The sequence below is a fragment of the Nerophis ophidion genome, linkage group LG26 (genome assembly GCF_033978795.1).
Source record: "Nerophis ophidion isolate RoL-2023_Sa linkage group LG26, RoL_Noph_v1.0, whole genome shotgun sequence".
NCBI classification, from domain to species: Eukaryota; Metazoa; Chordata; class Actinopteri; order Syngnathiformes; family Syngnathidae; genus Nerophis; species Nerophis ophidion.
In genome coordinates, this window is record NC_084636.1 from 5,003,416 (window position 1) to 5,027,543 (window position 24,128).

A 24,128-nucleotide genomic window follows, 5' to 3' on the forward strand; every position below is an offset into this window, starting at 1 on the left:
TTAAAAAAAATGTTGTTCAATGTACTTTTAATTGTTGTTTATTGTTATAAAAGGTAAGACAGGCTACACTTTATTCTTCCCTGCCTGAATGTTGCAATTTACTTTGACAAATATGTAAACAGTCCTTTTGAGTTAGATTTGGAAAAAATAACGAGTTATTTTGTTGCTATTCTTCCCAACGAGGTCTGTGTACAACTAAGCGCACTAAAGAAAGTGCATTATATATACCCATGAAGTGCACATGCATGTAGGAATCACCTTGGATTAATATCATTTGGAATAAATTAAACAAAGCAATACAATGACTACAATACAATTACCTATTCAGTGGCCTAGTGTGTCTGCCCTGAGATGGGTAGGTCATGAGTTCAAACCCCGGCCGAGTCATACCAAAGACTATAAACATGGTACCCATTACCTCCCTGTTTCGCACGCAGCATCAACGGTTGGAATTGGGGGTTAAATCACCCAAAAAATGATTCCCGGGCGTGGCCAACACTGCTGCTCACTGCTCCCCTCACCTCCCAGCGGGTGATCAAGGGTGACGGGTCAAATGCAGAGAATAATTTCGCCACACCTCGTGTGTGAAAATCATTGGTACTTAAACATATATACATAAACAATCCTTCACACTAACATTCATATCTATGGACACTTTGCAGAGATTTTAAAACTGGTGTAATGAGAGCCTGCCTTAACAACCAGCATTGCGGCAATTTGGTGTTTTGAAAGCCAACACCTGCTGCTTGCAAAGGTGTGCATAAACTAGAATAGAATAGACTTTATTGTCATTATATTTGCATATAACGAGATCCATCCATCCATTTTCTACCGCTTATTCCCTTAGGGGTCACGGCGGGGCGCTGGTGCCTATCTCAGCTACAATCGGGCGGAAGGCGAGGTACACCCTGGACAAGTCGCCACCTCATCGCAGCATATAACTTTATGAAGGACTCCAACTTTAGGTGCGGTAGTGGCAACAAATGTGGGATGAAAAAATAAATTGCACAATTGGTAATAAAGAAAATAAAAATAAGAATTGACAGACTACTATCCACTAAAAATGATAAGCAATCCTGTACAATATACACAACACTGGCAAAATACTGTACAATATACAGAGCAAGATAAGAGTACCGGAGTACTAAATCTTGTGATCAACGCGCTTGCAGGAGCAAAGGTCACCGCCTCTGTCGCCCAGATGCGGACGTCGTTCCCTACACGTCCCACGGACACCACGTCACAGGAGCCAGGCGGGGCCGTTTTAACGGAGTTTTTTAATGCACATGTATGCCAAGAACAATCTATTGTTCCGCGTTATAGCTCGGTTGGGAGAGCGGCCGTGCCAGCAACTTGAGGATTCCAGGTTCAATCCCCGCTTCTGCCATCCTAGTCACTGCTGTTGTGTCCTTGGGCAAGACACTTTACCCACCTGCTCCCAGTGCCACCCACACTGGTTTGAATTTAACTTAGATAATGGTTTTCACTATATAAATCGCTTTGAGTCACTAGAGAAAAAGCGCTACATAAATATAATTCACTTCACTTTTCAGATGTCTTTTCTCTCCGGACTCTCCCACACCTCTCCTCCGCTACCCGCTCACTGTTAAAGACAGCAGATGATTAAATCACCTGTGAAATCTAGTCACCTGCCGGCTGTGTCTCGCCATCCCCCGCACACGCCCTGCCCCTAGCCGACGGTGCTCCGCCCTCAACACCGTTGACAGCGGCGGTGACCTTTGCTCCTGCAAGCGCGACGATCACACTCTCCCTCCAGATTTTTATGACGGTGGAAAGCTGATATTGAGAGGGACATGTCATTTAATTGTCCTGTTCAACTTCCTGTGCTGGGTTCTTGACGAACCGGCGTCGGATTCCACCGAGGACACGGAAAACCAAACAAAAGTGAAAGCCGGGGCTTAGCCAAATGGATAGTGTGTATTTACGCAAAGAGCTTTAAAGCTGCAAGATTGGGACTTAATGGCGTCACAGCGGTGGAGGGACCTCGCGCACGGCCGCCATGTTTTGGAGCATCAGGAGAAAAAGCTTCTCTGCTCGCGTGGCGCCTTTTAGTCCTCACTTAGCGGCCGGGCCCGCAAAAGGCTTCGTTGGCGGATTAAAGTCGATTGTGTGGTCGCCCGCATTGTGCGTGCCACCCCTCGCCAGGCTCGGAGGTCACTTGTGTTGAGGTCCCAACCTTTTTGTAACTTTTGTTTGTTGGGGGCGCTCGTTACGCCACAAACACATCTGGACCGCCAGAGATACATTTTGTACAATCTGCTCAAGAACAGAAATGCAGAGACAGGGTAGACTGAACAACAAGACTCTTGTTTTGGCAACAAACATCAATATTAGCTTTTTGGTCACAAACAGATCTGGAGCGCCACAGATACATTTTGTAAAACCTGCCCAAGAATAGACTTGCTGTTCCGTCTACCCTGTCACTGTATGACTCTCTTGTTTTGGCAACAAACATCAATATTTGTATTTTCGCCACAAACAAATATGGACCGCCACAGGTAAATGTGGTACATTCACCCAAGAGCAGAAATGCAGTGGCAGGGTAGACGGAACAACAAGACTCTTGTTTTGACAACAAACATCAATATTTGTTTCTTTGCCATAAACAAATCTGGACCGTCACAGGTAAATTTGGTACATTCACCAAAGAGCAGACATGCAGAGACAGGGTAGCTGGAACAAGACACTCATTTTGGCAACTAACACCAATGTTGTTTTTTTTGCCACAAACAAATCTGGACTGCCACAGATACTTTTTAGTGCAACCTGCCCAAGAACAGAAATGCAGAGACAGTGTAGACAGAACAAGACACTCGTTTTGGCAACAAACATCAATATTAGTTTTTTGGTCACAAACAAATCTGGAACGCCACAGATACATTTTGTAAAACCTGCCCAAGAATAGACTTGCTGTTCCGTCTACCCTGTCACTGTATGACTCTCTTGTTTTGGCAACAAACATCACTATTTGTATTTTCGCCACAAACAAATATGGTCTGCCACAGGTAAATGTGGTACATTCACCCAAGAGCAGAAATGCAGTGACAGGGTAGACGGAACAACAAGACTCTTGTTTTGGCAACAAACATCAATATTTGTTTCTTCGCCATAAACAAATCTGGACCGTCACAGGTAAATTTGGTACATTCACCAAAGAGCAGACATGCAGAGACAGGGTAGCTGGAACAAGACACTCATTTTGGCAACAAACACCAATGTTTTTTGGTTTTTTTTGCCACAAACAAATCTGGACTGCCACAGATACTTTTTAGTACAGCCTAACCAAGAACAGAAATGCAGAGACAGTGTAGACAGAACAAGACACTCGTTTTGGCAACAAACATCAATATTAGTTTTTTGGTCACAAACAAATCTGGACCGCCACAGATACATTTGGTAAAACCTGCCCAAGAATAGACTTGCTGTTCCGTCTACCCTGTCACTGTATGACTCTCTTGTTTTGGAAAGAAACATCAATATTTGTATTTTCGCCACAAACAAATCTGGACCGCCACAGGTAAATGTGGTACATTCACCCAAGAGCAGAAATGCAGTGACAGGGTAGACGGAACAACAAGACTCTTGTTTTGGCAACAAACATCAATATTTGTTTCTTCACCATAAACAAATCTGGACCGTCACAGGTAAATTTGGTACATTCACCAAAGAGCAGACATGTAGAGACAGGGTAGCCGGAACAAGACACTCATTTTGGCAAAACACACCATTGTTGTTTTTTTTGCCACAAACAAATCTGGACTGCCACAGATACTTTTTAGTGCAACTTGCCCAAGAACAGAAATGCAGAGACAGTGTAGACGGACCAAAACACTTGTTTTGGGAACAAACATCAATATTCGTTTTTTCGCCACAAACAAATCTGGACCGCTACAGAAAAATTAAGTAGAACCTGCCCAAGAATAGACTTGCTGTTCCATCTACCCTGTCACTGCTTGACTCTCTCGTTTTGGCAAGAAACATCAATATTTGTATTTTAGCCACAAACAAATCTGGACCGCCACAGGTAAATGTGGTACATTCACCCAAGAGCAGAAATGCAGTGACAGGGTGGACGGAACAACAAGACTCTTGTTTTGGCAATAAACATTATTATTTGTTTCTTCGCCATAAACAAATCTGGACTGCCACAGATACATTTAGTACAATCTGGCCAAGAGCAGGCATGCAGAGACAGGGTAGCCGGAACAAGACACTCATTTTGGCAAAACACACCATTGTTGTTTATTTGCCACAAACAAATCTGGACTGCCACAGATACTTTTTAGTGCAACCTGCCCAAGAACAGAAATGCAGAGACAGTGTAGACGGAACAAAACACTCGTTTTGGCAACAAACATCAATATTAGTTTTTTCGCCACAAACAAAGCTGGACCGCTACGGATAAATTAGGTAGAACCTGCCCAAGAATTGACTTGCTGTTCCATCTACCCTGTCACTGTATGACTCTCTTGTTTTGGCAACAAACATCAATATTTGTATTTTCGCCACAAACAAATCTGGACCGCCACAGGTAAATGTGGTACATTCACCCAAGAGCAGAAATGCAGTGACGGGGTAGACGGAACAACAAGACTCTTGTTTTGGCAACAAACATCAATATTTGTTTCTTCGCCATAAACAAATCTGGACCATCATAGGTAAATTTGGTACATTCACCAAAGAGCAGACATGCAGAGACAGGGTAGACGGAACAAGACACTCATTTTGGCAACTAACACCAATGTTTTTGGTTTTTTTTGCCACAAACAAATCTGGACCGCCACAGATACTTTTTAGTACAACCTGCCCAAGAACAGAAATGCAGAGACAGTGTAGACAGAACAAGACACTCGTTTTGGCAACAAACATCAATATTAGTTTTTTCGCCACAAACAAATCTGGACCGCTACAGAAAAATTAGGTAGAACCTGCCCAAGAATAGACTTGCTGTTCCGTCTACCCTGTCACTGTATGACTCCCTTGTTTTGGCAACAAACATCAATATTTGTATTTTTGCCACAAACAAATCTGGACCGCCACAGGTAAATGTGGTACATTCACCCAAGAGCAGAAATGCAGTGACAGGGTAGACGGAACAACAAGACTCTTGTTTTGGCAACAAACATCAATATTTGTTTCTTCGCCATAAACAAATCTGGACCGTCATAGGTAAATTTGGTACATTCACCAAAGAGCAGACATGCAGAGACAGGGTAAACGGAACAAGACACTCGTTTTGGCAACAAACATCAATATTAGTTTTTTCGCCACAAACAAATCTGGACCGCTACAGATAAATTTGGTAGAACCTGCCTGAGACCAGACATGCTGAGACAGTGTAGACGGAATAGCAAGACACTGATAGTGGCAAAAAACATCAATGTTTATTTTTTCGCCACAAACAAATCTGGACCGGCACAAATAAATTTGGTACATTCACCCAAGATCAGAAATGCAGAGACTGGGTAGACGAAACAGCAAAACTCTTGTTTCGGCAACAAAAACATCAATATTATTTGTTTCCCCATAAACAAATCTGGATTGCCTTAGATAAATTTAGTACAACCCGGCCAAGAGCAGACATGCAGAGACAAGGTAGACAGAACAACAAAACACTTGTTTTGGGAAAAAACATTTGTTTTTTCACCACAAACAAATCTGGATCGCCACAGATATACTTAGTACATCCTGCCCAAGAATAAACATGCAGTGACAGGGTAGACGGAAGAGCAAGACACTTATTTTGGAAATAAACATTTGTTTTTTCGTTACAAACAAATTTGGACCGCCACAGATACATTTAGTACAACCTTCCCAAAAGCAGACATGCAGAGACAGGGTAGACGGAAGAGCAAGGCACTTGTTTTGGCAAAAAAACATTCGTTATTTTGCCGCAAACAAATCTGGACCGCCACAGATACATTTAATACAACCTTCCAAAAAGCAGACATGCAGAGACAGGGTAGACGGAAGAGCAAGACACTTATTTTGGAAAAAAAACATTTGTTTTTTCGCCACAAACAAATCTGGACCGCCACAGATACATTTAGTACAACCTTCCCAAAAGCAGAAATGCAGAGACAGGGTAGACGGAAGAGCAAGGCACTTGTTTTGGAAAAAAAACATTTGTTTTTTCGCCACAAACAAATCTGGACCGCCACAGATACATTTAGTACAACCTTCCCAAAAGCAGACATGCAGAGACAGGGTAGACGGAAGAGCAAGACACTTGTTTTGGCAAAAAAACATTTGTTATTTTGCCGCAAACAAATCTGGACCGCCACAGATACATTTAATACAACCTTCCAAAAAGCAGACATGCAGAGACAGGGTAGACGGAAGAGCAAGACACTTAATTTGGAAAAAAACATTTGTTTTTCCGTTACAAACAAATCTGGACCGCCACAGATACATTTAGTACAACCTTCCCAACAACAGACATGCAGAGACAGGGTAGACGGAAGAGCAAGACACTTGTTTTGGAAAAAAACATTTGTGTTCTCGCCACAAAACAAATCTGGACCACCACAGATACATTTAGTACAACCTTCCCAACAACAGACATGCAGAGACAGGGTAGACGGAAGAGCAAGACACTTATTTTGGAAAAAAACGTTTGTTTTTTCACCACAAACAAATCTGGACCGCCACAGATACATTTAAAACAACCTTCCAAAAAGCAGACATGCAGAGACAGGGTAGACGGAAGAGCAAGACACTTATTTTGGAAAAAAAACATTTGTTTTTTCGCCACAAACAAATCTGGACCGCCACAGATACATTTAGTACAACCTTCCCAAAAGCAGAAATGCAGAGACAGGGTAGACGGAAGAGCAAGGCACTTGTTTTGGCAAAAAAACATTCGTTATTTTGCCGCAAACAAATCTGGACCGCCACAGATACATTTAATACAACCTTCCAAAAAGCAGACATGCAGAGACAGGGTAGACGGAAGAGCAAGACACTTATTTTGGAAAAAAAACATTTGTTTTTTCGCCACAAACAAATCTGGACCGCCACAGATACATTTAGTACAACCTTCCCAAAAGCAGACATGCAGAGACAAGGTAGACGGAAGAGCAAGGCACTTGTTTTGGCAAAAAAACATTCGTTATTTTGCCGCAAACAAATCTGGACCGCCACAGATACATTTAATACAACCTTCCAAAAAGCAGACATGCAGAGACAGGGTAGACGGAACAACAAGACTCTTGTTTTGGCAAAAAAAACATTATTATTAGTTTTTCGGCCACAAATAAATGTGGACCACCACAGTGAATAATGTAAATAATGTTAAATGTAACATCACGGCCTTGCTGACACATTTTAAAGGACTTTTCGATGTCTGTTGTGCAACGTGACCTCTCAAGTGAGCCTGTATGTTTCCAGAACTTTCTACCTGCAGTCCGGGGCTTTCTTTAGCGTGTCACTGGCCGAGCTGCACCTGAACATACTTAGCCGTATAGGAGGTCTATAAATACAGGCCTGCAGGCGCAAGGTGTCTATACATTTTTCATGGGCTTCCTCCATCCACCTTTTCAGGCTGTCCGCATCAGGACCCAATCAGGCACAGCACTCGCCAAGTCTCCATGGAGACGTCGTGTGCTGACTCAAACACGTCCTTATAGTCCTGCTCGTAAAAATAGCAGGAAGAGAAGAAGGCCATTAAGGCCAATTACCGCTAATTCAACCAATCCCTGGAAAATGCACGCGGCCTTGCATCTTTTGTCCAGTCCCCCCTCGTTTTGTCCCAGCAGCACTCGAACGCAACACAGTGGTCTTCACCTTCTCATTTCACCAAAAACTACTCACTCATTTTTTTGACCCAAAGTGCAGGTAAACTGTTGGAGCACAAACGACAGAATAACACATAATAATAATAATTCATCATAATAATAATAATAATAATAATAATAAGACCAACTTTGGTGGTGATTGTTTTACAAACTATGCAGGACTGTATGCAAATTGATAACATGTGTAAACAATAAACATCACACGAAGCACACTGAACATAAGCTCACATAATTGTAAATAAAAATAACATGAATGCAAATATATGTAAGGCAACTTCATGAATGTAAATGTACTTAAGCTAATGTCATAAATGTAAACAAAGGTAAGCTAATATGAATGTAAGCCAACATCAATAAGCGTACGATATCATATAAATAAACGTACAATAACATAAAATACAAGATCTTAAAAACACTTAAGATTAATTAAAAATTCATTTAAAACACATAACATACCAATTATAAGTTGATAAAAACACTTAGGACTAATGACACGTTTATAAAAACACTTAAAAAGACCAAAGACCCGTTCATGAAAACCCTTAAGACCGATGACAAGTTCATAAAAACACTTAAAAAGCTAATGACAAATTAACAAAACACTTAAAAGACTGATAAGTTCATAAAAATACTCAAAAGCCTAATTACAAATTCATAAAAACATTTAGACTGACAAGTTCATAAAAACACTTACAAACCAATGACAAGTTCATGAAAACACTTAAAAACCAATGACAAGTTCATGAAACACTTAAAAGACTGATGACAAGTTCATAAAAGCACTTAAAAGACTGATGACTAGTTCATGAAAGTATGTAAGACTACTGACGAGTTCATAAAAACACTAAAAGACTGACAAGTTCATGAAAATCCCTGAAAGACTAATGACAAGTTTATAAAAACACTTAAAAAGACCAAAGACCCGTTCATGAAAACCCTTAAGATGAATGACAAGTTCATAAAAACACTTAAAAAGCTAATGACAAATTAACAAAACACTTAAAAGACTGATAAGTTCATAAAAATACTCAAAAGCCTAATTACAAATTCATAAAAACATTTAGACTGACAAGTTCATAAAAACACTTAAAAACCAATGACAAGTTCATGAAACACTTAAAAGACTGATGACAAGTTCATAAAAGCACTTAAAAGACTGATGACTAGTTCATGAAAGTACGTAAGACTACTGACGAGTTCATAAAAACCCTAAAAGACTGACAAGTTCATGAAAATCCCTGAAAGACTAATGACAAGTTTATAAAAACACTTAAAAAGACCAAAGACCCGTTCATGAAAACCCTTAAGACGAATGACAAGTTCATAAAAACACTTAAAAAGCTAATAACAAATTAACAAAACACTTAAAAGACTGATACGTTCATAAAAATACTTAAAAGCCTAATTACAAATTGATAAAAACATTTAGACTGACAAGTTCATAAAAACACTTACAAACCAATGACAAGTTCATGAAACACTTAAAAGACTGATGACAAGTTCATAAAAGCACTTAAGACTGACAAGTTCATAAAAACACTTAAAAGACTGATGACAAGTTCATGAAAGTACGTAAGACTACTGACGAGTTCATAAAAACACTTAAAAGACTGACAAGTTCATAAAAACACTTAAAAGACTGATGACAAGTTAATGAAAGTACGTAAGACTACTGCATGTTTATAAAAACACTTAAATGACTGACAAGTTCATGAAAATCCCTAAAAGACTAATGACAAGTTAATAAAAATATTTAAGACTATCCATTCATTTTCTACTTCATGAAAACACTGATGAAAAGTTCATAAACGTACTAAAAAGACCAATGATAAGTTCATAAAAGCATATATAAAGACTGACAAGTTCATAACAACAATTAAAAGACTAATGACAAGTTCATAAAAACGATTAAAAGACTGATGACGAATTGATAAACTCTGTTAACCTATTTAAGGCAATACAACACTAATTTATGGGAAAAAGACAATAAAATATTTAATTATTAAAAAATGACAAATGCTACTCCTACTAACTAGAAATTCATAAAAACCTTTAAAAGACTGACGAGTTCATAAAACACTTAAAAGACCAATGACAAGTTCATGAAATCCCCTAAAAGACAGATGAAAAGTTAATAAAAATACTTAAGACTATCCATCCATTTTCTACTTCATAAAAACACTTTAAAAACTGATGAAAAGTTCATAAAAGTACTTAAAAGACCAATGAAAAGTTCACAAAAACATTTAAAAAAGACTGACAAGTTCATAACAACAATTAAAAGACTAATGACAAGTTCATAAAAACGATTTACAGACTGATGACAAATTGATAAACCTTTAACCTATTTAAGGCAATACAACACTAATTTATGGGAAAAAAGACAATCAAATATTTAATTATTAAAAAATTACAAATGCTACTCCTACTAACTACAAATTCATAAAAACCTTTAAAATACTGACAAGTTCATAAAACACTTAAAAGACCAATGACAAGTTCATGAAAACCACTAAAAGACTGATGAAAAGTTAATAAAAATACTTAAGACTATCCATCCATTTTCTACTTCATAAAAACACTTAAAAAACTGATGACAAGTCCATAAAAGTACTTAAAAGACCAATGACAAGTTCATAAAAAAATTTAAAAAGACTGACAAGTTCACAACAACAATTAAAAGACTAATGACAAGTTCATAAAAACGATTAAAAGACTGATGACAAACTGATAAACTCTGTTAACCTATTTAAGCCAATACAACACTAATTTAAGTGAAAAAGACATAATAAAATATGTAATTACTAGAAAATAACAAATGCTACTCCTCCTACTAATTACAAATTCATAAAAACCTTTAAAAGACTGACAAGTTCACAAAAACACTTAAAAGATCAATGACAAGTTCATGAAAACCCCTAAAAGACTAATGACAAGTTAATAAAAATACTTAAGACTATCCATCCATTTTCTACTTAAAAGACTAATGACAAGTTCATAAAAACATTTAAAAGACTAATGACAAGTTCATAAAAACAATTAAAATACTAATGACAAGTTCATAAAAACGATTAAAAGACTGATGACAAGTTAATAAAAATACTTAAAAGATTATCCATCCATTTACTACTTCATAAAAACACTTAAAAGACTCACAAGTTCATAAAAACGATTAAAAGACTGATGACATATTTGATAAACTTTGTTAACCTATTTAAGGCAATACAACACAAATTTATGGGAAAAAGACATTATAATAAAATATTTAACTATTAGAAAATGACAAATGCTACTCCTACTAATTACAAATTCATAAAAACCTTTAAAAGACTGACAAGTTCATAAAAACACTTAAAAGACCAATGACAAGTTAATGAAAACACTTAAAAGACCAATGACAAGTTCATGAAAACCCCTAAAAGACTAATGACAAGTTAAAAAAAATAAAGATTATCCATCCATCTTCTACTTCATAAAAACACTTAAAAGACTGACAAGTTTATAAGAGTACTTAAAAGACCAATGACAAGTTCATAAAAAGAAAAAAAGACTGATGACAAATTGATAAACTGTCAACCAATTTTAGGCAATACAACACTAATTTATGGAAACAAGACATTATAATAAAATATTTACTAGAAAATGACAAATGCTACTTCTCCTACTAATTACAAATTCATAAAAACCTTTAAAAGACTGACAAGTTCACAAAAACACTTAAAAGATCAATGACGAGTTCATGAAAACCCCTAAAAGACTAATGACAAGTTAATAAAAATACTTAAGACTATCCATCCATTTTCTACTTAAAAGACTAATGACAAGTTCATAAAAACATTTAAAAGACTAATGACAAGTTCATAAAAACAATTAAAATACTAATGACAAGTTCATAAAAACGATTAAAAGACTGATGACAAGTTAATAAAAATACTTAAAAGATTATCCATCCATTTACTACTTCATAAAAACACTTAAAAGACTCACAAGTTCATAAAAACGATTAAAAGACTGATGACAAGTTAATAAAAATACTTAAAAGATTATCCATCCATTTACTACTTCATAAAAACACTTAAAAGACTCACAAGTTCATAAAAATGATTAAAAGACTAATGACAAGTTCATAAAAACGATTAAAAGACTAATGACAAGTTCATCAAAACGATTAAAAGACTGATGACAAATTTGATAAACTCTGTTAACCTATTTAAGGCAATACAACACTAATTTATGGGAACAAGACATTATAATAAAATATTTAATTACTAGAAAATGACAAATGCTACTCCTACTAATTAAAAATTCATAAAAACCTTTAAAAGACTGACAAGTTCATAAAAACCCCTGAAAGACTAATGACAAGTTAATGAAAATACTTAAGACTATCCATCCATTTTGTACTTCATAAAAACACTCAAAAAACTAATGACAAGTTCATAAAAGTACATAAAAGACCAATGAGAAGTTCATAAAAACATTTAAAAAGAAAAAACATTAAAAATACCAATAAGTTCATAAAAACGATTAAAAGACTGATGACAAATTGATAAACTATGTTAACCTATTTAAGGCAATACAACACTAATTTATGGAAACGACATTATTATACTAAAATATTTAATTATTAGAAAATGACAAATACTACTCCTCCTACTAAAATATTTTAATAAACAATACTGCTAACCAAATATTTACAGAATAAACAGAAACACTACTATTATTGCTACTAATAAAATACACAATGACATACATTTTTAATTCATTATTAAACCAAAAAATATTTTATATATAATGTTAGCTACTTTTGGGCAAGACAGCACACATTTCTGTAAACAAGACGTTATAATAACAACATATTTAATTAAAAATATCAGAAGCTCCTACAACCACTTATAAAATATTTTAAGAACGAACAATAACAATACTGCTACCCAAATATTTATAGAATAAACAGTAACACTACTAATACTAATAATATTAATACAATACACAATGAATGCAACTACAAATATGTAAAATTAAATATAAAATACAAATATATAATTTTCATTCAATATAAAATATATTTAATTAAGCAGTTACATGTTGTAAGCTTAATTTGGAATTAATTAATGGTAACTAGACATTATTACAACCCATATTCAGTTGAATATGCTACAAAGACCTCATATTTGATGTTTTTTTTGCAAATAATCATTAACTTTAGAATTTGATGCCAGCAACACGTGAAAAATAAGTTGGGAAAGGTGGCAATAAATACTGATAAAGTTGAGGAATGCTCCTCAAACACTTATTTGGAACATCCCCACAGGTGTGCAGGCTAATTGGGAACAGGTGGGTGCCATGATTGGGTATAAAAACAGCTTCCCAAAAAATGCTCAGTCTTTCACAAGAAAGAATGGGGCGAGGTACACCCCTTTGTCCACAACTGCGTGAGCAAATAGTCAAACAGTTTAAGAACAACGTTTCTCAAAGTGCAATTGCAAGAAATTTAGGGATTTCAACATCTACGCTCCATAATATCATCAAAAGGTTCAGAGAATCTGGAGAAATCACTCCACGTAAGCGGCATGGCCGGAAACCAACATTGAATGACCGAGACCTTCGATCCCTCAGACGGCACTGTATCAAAAACCGACATCAATCTCTAAAGGATATCACCACATGGGCTCCGGAACACTTCAGAAAACCACTGTCACTGGGGGTGCATTAGTGCCCAAGGCATGGGTAACTTACACATCTGTGAAGGCACCATTAATGCTGAAAGGTACATACAGGTTTTGGAACAACATATGCTGCCATCTAAGCGCCGTCTTTTTCATGGACGCCCCTGCTTATTTCGGCAAGACAATGCCAAGCCACATTCAGCACGTGTTACAACAGCATGGCTTCGTACAAAAAGAGTGTGGGTACTTTCCTGGCCCGCCTGCAGTCCAGACCTGTCTCCCATGGAAAATGTGTGGCGCATTATGAAGCGTAAAATACGACAGCGGAGACCCCGGACTGTTGAAGGACTGAAGCTCTACATAAAACAAGAATGGGAAAGAATTCCACTTTCAAAGCTTCAACAATTAGTTTCCTCAGTTCCCAAACGTTTATTGAGTGTTGTTAAAAGAAAAGGTGATGTAACACAGTGGTGAACATGCCCTTTCCCAACTACTTTGGCACATGTTGCAGCCATGAAATTCTAAGTTAATTATTATTTGCAAAAAAAAAAAAAAAAAGTTTAAGAGTTTGAACATCAAATGTGTTGTCTTTGTAGTGCGTTCGATTGAAAATGGGTTGAAAAGGACTGCAAATAATTGTATTCCGTTTACTGTCACGTGTGGGTCGCATTTTAATGCGGGATCGTTCCTCCAACGCAAACATAGACACTCCGGACAACAACGTAAAGGTAAGAATGATTTAATAACAAAACACTAGTACAAAAACAGACGAAAAGAAACGCGTGGCGAAAGCACAGAAGCTAATGCTAAGACTAGCACAGGATCAGGTAACAAGAAATCTAGTAATTACAAACGAAACAGTTGCATACCGCAAACAAGGGACCAAGACCGACTGACGGGACAAGGCAGGCTTAAATAAGGAAGTAATTAACAAAAACAGGTGTGCGTCTGGAACCCGCAGCAGGTGAAATTAATGTTACCATGGTGACTAAACTGACTCACAAAAGGTACACAAACAACAAAGGGAGTCCAAACTAACAGAAAATAACTAAACTAAACATGATCCAGACTACGGATCATGACAGTTTATATCAGGGGTGCCCATTACGTCGATCCCGAACTACCAGTCGACCGCGGGGGGTGTGTCAGTCCCTCTCCAGTCAGGCTTTTAAAAAAAATAGACCTAAAAATTAGTGATCATCAATCTTCACCAAGACGTCACTTAAATGACGTTCACGGTACCGGAGGGTCTTGTGAGATGACGCTGGCTGCTGCCAGATCATTATTATTAAAATATGACCGAGAGGAAGGCGAGAAACACTTTATTTCAACAGACTCTCGCGCCGTCCCTTCCGTCAAAACTCTAAAGGCCGACTGCACATTTCCTATCTTCACAATAAAAGCCCTGCTTCATGCTGCCTGCGCTAACTAAATACAGAGTCTCGGAAAACTGGCGTGCACAAGCCATCCCTCAGAAAGCTGGCGTGCACAAGTGATGTGCACGCCAGCTTTCCGAGACTCTTATTTTGTTAGCGCAGGCAGCATGAAGCAGGGCTTTTATTGTGAAGATAGGAAATGTGCAGAGTTTTGACGGAAGGGACGGCGCGAAAGTCTGTTGAAATAAAAAGTGTTTCTCGCCTTCCTCTCTGTCATTTTTTCATAATAATGAACTGGCAGCAGCCAGCGTCATCTCACAAGACCCTCGGGTGCCGTGAATGTCAATCAAGCAAGCTACGGAATTTGCCGCCAATGTTTTTCTTGTAAAGTGTATGGAAGCTGGATGAATTAGATGCCAAAAAACCAACCACTTTCATGTGGTATTGTACAGAAAGGACAACTTTTTTTCTCCTCCTTTCGAAAATGTGGGCGTTATCATCACTACTGTCTGATTCCAATCAATGCAAGTCATCAGAATCAGGTAATACTCCAACTTATATTCTTGTCTTCGTGAAAGAAAGACATCTATATGTGTTACACATGCTTGTATTATCATGAAACACATTTAACTTGTTTACAAAAATGTCTCTTTCATAAATAAATAAATATAAATGATATATATAAATGAGGTAGATCCCCTCGAGTTGGTCAATTGAAAAGTAGCTCGCCTGCAAAAAAAGTCTGGGCACCCCTGATCTAAGGCATGGGTGTCAAACTCTGGCCTGCGGGCCAAATCTGGCCCGCCGTGTAATTTAATTTGGCCCTTGAGGCAATATCAATTTAGCATTAGAGCTGGCCCGTCGGTGTTATACAACGTCGGCGCTGCTATAACACCGCATTCACCGCTAATAATCATACTTGCCAACCCTCCTAATTTTCCCGGTAGACTCCCGAAGTTCAGTGCCCCTCCCAAAAATCTCCTGAGGCAACCATTCTCCCGAATTTCTACCGATTTCCACCTGGACAACTATATTTGGGGCGTGCATTTAAGGCACTGCCTTTAGTGTTCTCTACAACCTGTCATCACGTCCACACGTCACATAATATTTGTGGCTTTTACACACACACACACACACACACGCACAAGTGAATGCAATGCATACTTGGTCAACAGCCATACAGGTCACACTGAGGGTGGCCGTATAAACAACTTTAGCACTGTTACAAATGTGCGCCACACTGTGAACCCGCACCAAACAAGAATGACAACTTTTTTTCTCCTCCATTTGAAAATGTGGGCGTTATCACCATTACTGTCTGATTCCAATCAATGCAAGTCATCAGAATCAGGTAATACACCAACTTATATTCTTGTCTTCGTGAAAGAAAGACATCTATATGTGTTACACATGCTTGTATTATCATGAAACACATTTAACTTGTTTACAAAAATGTCTCTTTCATAAATAAATAAATATAAATGATATATATAAATGAGGTAGATCCCCTCGAGTTGGTCAATTGAAAAGTAGCTCGCCTGCAAAAAAAGTCTGGGCACCCCTGATCCAAGGCATGGGTGTCAAACTCTGGCCTGCGGGCCAAATCTGGCCCGCCGTGTAATTTAATTTGGCCCTTGAGGCAATATCAATTTAGCATTAGAGCTGGCCCGCCGGTGTTATACAACGTCGGCGCTGCTATAACACCGCATTCACCGCTAATAATCATACTTGCCAACCCTCCTAATTTTCCCAGTAGACTCCCGAAGTTCAGTGCCCCTCCCAAAAATCTCCTGAGGCAACCATTCTCCCGAATTTCTACCGATTTCCACCTGGACAACTATATTTGGGGCGTGCATTTAAGGCACTGCCTTTAGCATTCTCTACAACCTGTCATCACGTCCACACGTCACATAATATTTGTGGCTTTTACACACACACACACACGCACAAGTGAATGCAATGCATACTTGGTCAACAGCCATACAGGTCACACTGAGGGTGGCCGTATAAACAACTTTAGCACTGTTACAAATGTGCGCCACACTGTGAACCCGCACCAAACAAGAATGACAACTTTTTTTCTCCTCCTTTCGAAAATGTGGGCGTTATCATCATTACTGTCTGATTCCAATCAATGCAAGTCATCAGAATCAGGTAATACACCAACTTATATTCTTGTCTTCGTGAAAGAAAGACATCTATATGTGTTACACATGCTTGTATTATCATGAAACACATTTAACTTGTTTACAAAAATGTCTCTTTCATAAATAAATAAATATAAATGATATATATAAATGAGGTAGATCCCCTCGAGTTGGTCAATTGAAAAGTAGCTCGCCTGCAAAAAAAGTCTGGGCACCCCTGATCTAAGGCATGGGTGTCAAACTCTGGCCTGCGGGCCAAATCTGGCCCGCCGTGTAATTTAATTTGGCCCTTGAGGCAATATCAATTTAGCATTAGAGCTGGCCCGTCGGTGTTATACAACGTCGGCGCTGCTATAACACCGCATTCACCGCTAATAATCATACTTGCCAACCCTCCTAATTTTCCCAGTAGACTCCCGAAGTTCAGTGCCCCTCCCAAAAATCTCCTGAGGCAACCATTCTCCCGAATTTCTACCGATTTCCACCTGGACAACTATATTTGGGGCGTGCATTTAAGGCACTGCCTTTAGCATTCTCTACAACCTGTCATCACGTCCACACGTCACATAATATTTGTGGCTTTTACACACACACACACACACACGCACAAGTGAATGCAATGCATACTTGGTCAACAGCCATACAGGTCACACTGAGGGTGGCCGTATAAACAACTTTAGCACTGTTACAAATGTGCGCCACACTGTGAACCCGCACCAAACAAGAATGACAACTTTTTTTCTCCTCCTTTCGAAAATGTGGGCGTTATCATCATTACTGTCTGATTCCAATCAATGCAAGTCATCAGAATCAGGTAATACACCAACTTATATTCTTGTCTTCGTGAAAGAAAGACATCTATATGTGTTACACATGCTTGTATTATCATTAAACACATTTAACTTGTTTACAAAAATGTCTCTTTCATAAATAAATAAATATAAATGATATATATAAATGAGGTAGATCCCCTCGAGTTGGTCAATTGAAAAGTAGCTCGCCTGCAAAAAAAGTCTGGGCACCCCTGATCCAAGGCATGGGTGTCAAACTCTGGCCTGCGGGCCAAATCTGGCCCGCCGTGTAATTTAATTTGGCCCTTGAGGCAATATCAATTTAGCATTAGAGCTGGCCCGCCGGTGTTATACAACGTCGGCGCCGCTGTAACACCGCATTCACCGCTAATAATCATACTTGCCAACCCTCCTAATTTTCCCGGTAGACTCCCGAAGTTCAGTGCCCCTCCCAAAAATCTCCCGAGGCAACCATTCTCCCGAATTTCTACCGATTTCCACCTGGACAACTATATTTGGGGCGTGCATTTAAGGCACTGCCTTTAGCATTCTCTACAACCTGTCATCACGTCCACACGTCACATAATATTTGTGGCTTTTACACACACACACACACACACACACACACGCACAAGTGAATGCAATGCATACTTGGTCAACAGCCATACAGGTCACACTGAGGGTGGCCGTATAAACAACTTTAGCACTGTTACAAATGTGCGCCACACTGTGAACCCGCACCAAACAAGAATGACAACTTTTTTTCTCCTCCATTTGAAAATGTGGGCGTTATCATCACTACTGTCTGATTCCAATCAATGCAAGTCATCAGAATCAGGTAATACACCAACTTATATTCTTGTCTTCGTGAAAGAAAGACATCTATATGTGTTACACATGCTTGTATTATCATTAAACACATTTAACTTGTTTACAAAAATGTCTCTTTCATAAATAAATAAATATAAATGATATATATAAATGAGGTAGATCCCCTCGAGTTGGTCAATTGAAAAGTAGCTCGCCTGCAAAAAAAGTCTGGGCACCCCTGATCTAAGGCATGGGTGTCAAACTCTGGCCTGCGGGCCAAATCTGGCCCGCCGTGTAATTTAATTTGGCCCTTGAGGCAATATCAATTTAGCATTAGAGCTGGCCCGCCGGTGTTATACAACGTCGGCGCTGCTATAACACCGCATTCACCGCTAATAATCATACTTGCCAACCCTCCTAATTTTCCCGGTAGACTCCCGAAGTTCAGTGCCCCTCCCAAAAATCTCCTGAGGCAACCATTCTCCCGAATTTCTACCGATTTCCACCTGGACAACTATATTTGGGGCGTGCATTTAAGGCACTGCCTTCAGCATTCTCTACAACCTGTCATCACGTCCACACGTCACATAATATTTGTGGCTTTTACACACACACACACACACACACACACGCACAAGTGAATGCAATGCATACTTGGTCAACAGCCATACAGGTCACACTGAGGGTGGCCGTATAAACAACTTTAGCACTGTTACAAATGTGCGCCACACTGTGAACCCGCACCAAACAAGAATGACAACTTTTTTTCTCCTCCATTTGAAAATGTGGGCGTTATCATCATTACTGTCTGATTCCAATCAATGCAAGTCATCAGAATCAGGTAATACACCAACTTATATTCTTGTCTTCTTGAAAGAAATACATCTATATGTGTTACACATGCTTGTATTATCATGAAACACATTTAACTTGTTTACAAAAATGTCTCTTTCATAAATAAATAAATATAAATGATATATATAAATGAGGTAGATCCCCTCGAGTTGGTCAATTGAAAAGTAGCTCGCCTGCAGAAAAAGTCTGGGCACCCCTGGTTTGTATTATTAAAATTTCCCAACTCATATGGAAACGGGGTTTGTAAGTAAACATTGATTTATTGATTGATTTGACACCAGGTAGAAGATAACTCCGTCTTGGCATCAAAGAAGATACAGTAAGCAGCATCAAGTCGAGCCCTTGAAACCCCCTCCCCAAATATTTCAAGTGGGACTTGAATGAAAGGCAGACCTCTTAAAGGTACAGTACTATCGTGGGTGGGAGTGGATGTGCCAAACTCAATTCCCCAACTTAACAACAGACTGGAAGAACGACAACTTTTGAAGCACCAGTATTGCAAATGTTCCCAGCAACCTGCCCTAGACTCGGGTCCCGCCGTGGAGGTAAAAGTGAGGAGTAGAAACTTAGAAGGATACTCACAGTTCCTCTGAAGACCAGGCGCAGGGAAGCTAATGGCAGTCACTAAGACGAGTTGAGATCTTTTTTGCACCGCCAGAAATGACTCACATCCCTTCTCCCAACCGCTGTCAAGCATCGTGAGGAGGTAAACATTTCCAAATATGGAGAAAGTATGAAGTCAGCACGGAGGGCAATATCGCTCTGGCTTGCCTTGCGCTGGGAACGTCAGCGGGAACTCGGCCCGACGTTCAACCGGCAATAGTCCCGACAACAGTGACCGAGTGTCACCTCGGGAAGGTTTTTCTTGAATCAAACGAGCGGGGCCAGGTGGAAACACTTAAGTAGAAAAAGATGGTCTATTTAGTCGCAGAGAATGTCATGTCTCTCTCACACACACATTCATGTATTTCGGACATTCTTTAGACCTGAGAAAAATGCCTCCCTCTTTAGGACCACCCTTCTTAGATATATAAAGATCAATCAATCAATCAATGTTTATTTATATAGCCCCAAATCACAAATGTCTCAAAGGACTGCACAAATCATTACGACTACAACATCCTCGGAAGAACCCACAAAAGGGCAAGGAAAACTCACACCCGGTGGGCAGGGAGAATTCACATCCAGTGGGACGCCAGTAACAATGCTGACTATGAGAAACCTTGGAGAGGACCTCAGATGTGGGCAACCCCCCCCTCTAGGGGACCGAAAGCAATGGATGTCGAGCGGGTCTAACATGATACTGTGAAAGTTCAATCCATAGTGGCTCCAAGACAGCAGTGAGAGTCCCGTCCACAGGAAACCATCTCAAGGGGATCAGCAGCGTAGAGATGTCCCCAACCGATACAGGCGAGCGGTCCATCCTGGGTCCCGACGAGCGGTCCATCCTGATGTGTATTTACAACATTAATAAAATGGGTTATACTTGCATAGCGCTTTTCTACCTTTTTTTTTAAAGGGGAACATTATCACCAGACTAGGGATGCACCGAAATGAAAATTTGTGGCCGAAGCCGAAGCCGAATAAAATTCAAACGCTTGGCCGAAGGCCGAATACTAGGGATGCACCGATTAATCGGCAGAGGTGTGGACTCGAGTCACATGACTTGGACTCGAGTCATGAATTTGATGACTTTAGACTCGACTTGACAAAATGTAAAAAGACTTGCGACTCGACTTAGACTTTAACATCAATGACTTGTGACTTGACTTGGACTTGAGCCTTTTGACTTGACATGACTTGCTACTTTCCCCAAAACCCAACGATTAAAAAGTTATTCAAGAGCGCTCAGTATCGGTAACAGTATCGGTAACAGTTCGAGATGCTACCTCAGTAGAAGCATTTAAGTCTCATCTTAAAACTCATCTGTATACTCTAGCCTTTAAATAGACCTCCTTTTTAGACCAGTTGATCTGCCGCTTCTTTTCTTTCTCCTATGTCCCCCCCTCCCTTGTGGAGGGGGTCCGGTCCGATGACCATGGATGAAGTACTGACTGTCCAGAGTCGAGACCCAGGATGGACCGCTCGTCGGGACCCAGGATGGACCGCTCGCCTGTATCGGTTGGGGACATCTCTACGCTGCTGATCCGCTTGAGATGGTTTCCTGTGGACGGGACTCTCGCTGCTGTGTTGGAGCCACTATGGATTGAACTTTCACAGTATCATGTTAGACCCGCTCGACATCCATTGCTTTCGGTCCCCTGGAGGGGGGGGGGGGTTGCCCACATCTGAGGTCCTCTCCAAGGTTTCTCATAGTCAGCATTGTCACTGGAGTCCCACTTGATTTGAATTCTCCCTGCCCACTGGGTGTGAGTTTTCCTTGCCCTTTTGTGGGTTCTTCCGAGGATGTTGTAGTCGTAATGATTTGTGCAGTCCTTTGAGACATTTGTGATTTGGGGCTATATAAATAAACATTGATTGATTGATTGATCTGTCAGCGTGTGCGATGACAGCCTGCGCGCTACCTGTCAGAACAACAGCCAATCAAATTACATCCACGCTATTTTCGTCACACAGCATTCAGCCAATCAAATTGCAGGAAAACCAACGAAAAAGCTCTCAAACAACACGCCAGTGAGGAAAAGCTATGCCAAAAATTGTTTTGTTCGGGTATAAAAACTATGACTTGGTCAACAAAAAACGAATTGCCGTATGCAAAGCCTGCGGTTCGTTGGAAGATTACAGACAGAGACGCAACAACTTCGTTTGACATTTGAAGTTGCACAAAGAAGGGTAAGTTTTGAATGAAAGCTAACGTTTATTGTCCGAGTAACGTAACTTTTATTTGCTGTGTAGTTAAATCAGTGAGGCTGTAAACTCAATGCTAACATTATAACCATAGACATATTATAAGTAGACGCAGCATCGAGCGCTACTGCCTATTGCCGCAGACAAGACGCGGGGCCGCCATCTTGGAGTGGTGATCCGCTCCACTCAGGCAATTCATTTGGCAGAAGCAGTGAACTGTCAGCACATTTAATTCATCTTACCTCACTGAATACCACTGATATTCACGCGCTTTCTTGTCATACGTGTAACTATGATAAAGGACAAACTTTTTGGCGTGTTTATAATTTGCTTAAAAATAATAGAATATTCTTATATGCTATAAATAACCAGATGTCCAAGATCAAAACTGGGAATAATAATCCCAGACAAGGGGAGAAAACGGTCAGCTATTTCTAAGTTGAAGAAACAATATGATTGTGTTATATATACATGCATATATCCTACATTAACAGTGTATGAATACATTAGATATCTATATAGTTTATAGACTGTATTTCTGTTGCTGCAGCAACAGAGAGTTTATTCTGTCTTGACACTTTGTATTAATATTTTCGATTACATTCTTCCCTTAAATGATCATGTTTACAGTGATTGTTTTAAATGTATTTTTCATGTATGTTGCTTTGGATAAAAGTGTCCGCCAACTTAAACATAAACGTATATAAACACCTGAAAGTCTTTACATCAGCTAAAACCACCAATCTGTTTCACTGGATTCAGAATAACAGCAAATTCTGTCTTACCCAACAAAGTTAGTATTTGGATATTGTTACTAAAAGACCTATTCCTGATTACAGTTGTACTGTTAAGAGAGTATTGTCTTATACTTTGCCTAAAATGAGAATGCATCATAATCAGTGGCGGCTGGTTAATTTTCCATAGGGCCGTGAATTCTAAAAAGTACAACTCTGTTCCTTGTTATTTTTATGTATTTCTTATGTTTTTCATGTGTACGCACACATAAACACACATACAGTATGAGATGAGATCAATGAGATAAGGTAAAAACAGGATAGAAACTGCTGTGGAACTAGTTACAATGCAAAATGCCATGGAAATACAATGTTAACACCTTTGTGCAAATAAGTACAGTTGTACTTGTTTTTTTAAATGTGTTCATTCTGTAAAGGAATGAGTTAAATATTTAAAATAACTGGTTAATAGTACTATTATGAAGTGCAATGTCAGCACATTTTTTTTATTATACTGTAAATACATACAGCATTTTAAAAGCATACATAATCTGTGTAAATGTATTAGTCTGTGGTTAAAAGGACTTGAAATGACTCGAAACTCAAAAGGCAGGACTTGGGACTTGACTTGAGACTTGCCTGTCTTGACTTGGGACTTGACTCGGGACTCGAGGTCAAAGACTTGAGACTTACTTGTGACTTGCAAAACAATGACTTTGTCCCACCTCTGTTAATCGGTAACCGAATATATTCGGCCGAATATGGCAAAAAAAGCCACATTCGGCCTTCGGTGGAATGAGTTAAAAGCAAGGCCGAATAGTGGCGTGTGACGCAAAGACGCAATTTTTTGACGCGGTGACGCAATCAACCGACGTGCAGTGTTAAATTTAAATTGTTTTGTACATAGTTAGTTTCCTTCTTTTTATTCTGAAACTGAAGTACTGTTATTGACAAATCTGTTCTGGCCTGGGATATGTTGTGTACCTGTATAAGTGTATGAGGTTACAAGCACACACTTAATTGGGATTTACTTGAGCCTTCTGTTTACATTATTAGCCTGTTGTGTAGGCTACCTGTATAAGTGTAAGAGGTTACAAGCACACACTTAATTGGGATTTACT

At 39.1% G+C, this 24,128-nt stretch overlaps 1 protein-coding gene across 9 annotated transcripts in view; it reads right to left on the reverse strand.

Annotated features, from left to right (window-relative positions):
- The window catches only part of lpp (LIM domain containing preferred translocation partner in lipoma), a 515,529-nt gene that overhangs the window by 362,026 nt on the left and 129,375 nt on the right, over positions 1–24,128 (reverse strand). The window contains exon 1 of one of the 9 annotated variants that reach the window (XM_061888694.1): positions 20,048–20,130. The exons of 7 other annotated variants lie outside the window; for them this stretch is intronic. The gene's annotated coding sequence lies outside the window, so the exon portion shown is untranslated. Of the gene's footprint in view, positions 1–20,047; positions 20,131–24,128 lie in introns of those variants that run through there. One more of the 9 variants, XM_061888696.1, reaches the window with a different exon arrangement.